The sequence below is a fragment of the Tachyglossus aculeatus genome, chromosome 3 (genome assembly GCF_015852505.1).
Source record: "Tachyglossus aculeatus isolate mTacAcu1 chromosome 3, mTacAcu1.pri, whole genome shotgun sequence".
NCBI lineage: Eukaryota > Metazoa > Chordata > Mammalia > Monotremata > Tachyglossidae > Tachyglossus > Tachyglossus aculeatus.
In genome coordinates, this window is record NC_052068.1 from 70,926,547 (window position 1) to 70,927,391 (window position 845).

Sequence of the window (845 nt, forward strand, 5' to 3'; positions counted from 1 at the left end):
CCGGGATTTGAACCCATTACCTCTGACTCCAAAGTCCGTGCTCTTTCCATTGAGCCATGCTGCTTCTCATTGTACCTCCCAAACATTTAGTATGGTGCTCTGCACACAACAAACACTCAGTAAATACCATTGATTGATTAATTGATATCCAACAGGCCACGACTCTCCCTATCTTCAGAGCCCTACTAAATTTATATCTCCTCCAAGAAGCCTTTTCTGAGTAACCTCTCATTTACCCACCTTGTTCACCTTCCCATCTGTGTTGCCTATACATTTGGGTCTGTGTCCTTTAAATATGTGGATATTTATCCCTCCCTTAGCCCCACAGCCCTAAATACATATATTTGAAATCCACTGCTCTCCCTTTTCTGTAATTTATTGTAATGCCTGACTCTCCTTTCTACTTAACCTCGATAATCCTCCACAACAAACCAGCCAGCACAGTTTGCTCTTCTAATGCCAACCTACTTATCCTGCCTTGTTCTCATCTCATCTCCCTTGACAGCAGAGATGCTGTCTACCAACTCTACTGTATCGTTCTCTACCAAGCACTTAGTGCTTAGTACAGTGCTCTGCACACTGTAAGCAGGCATATAATACCATGGATTGATTTATCGACTGATGGGCTGTAAAGTCATAATGGCAAACTACAGTAAAATTTTAAAATGATATCGGGGTCAAATAACTCTATGGAACTGTCCTCCGTTGCCCACAGTTTAGAAGAAAAGCATTGTCGTGTTACTGTGTTAGTCGATCATACCACCTAAAACCATTGTTAGGATTTCGGTCTGTTCCTAAACCAGTAAATCAATGAAGGATCTAAAATTTAGGACAAAGGAACATCA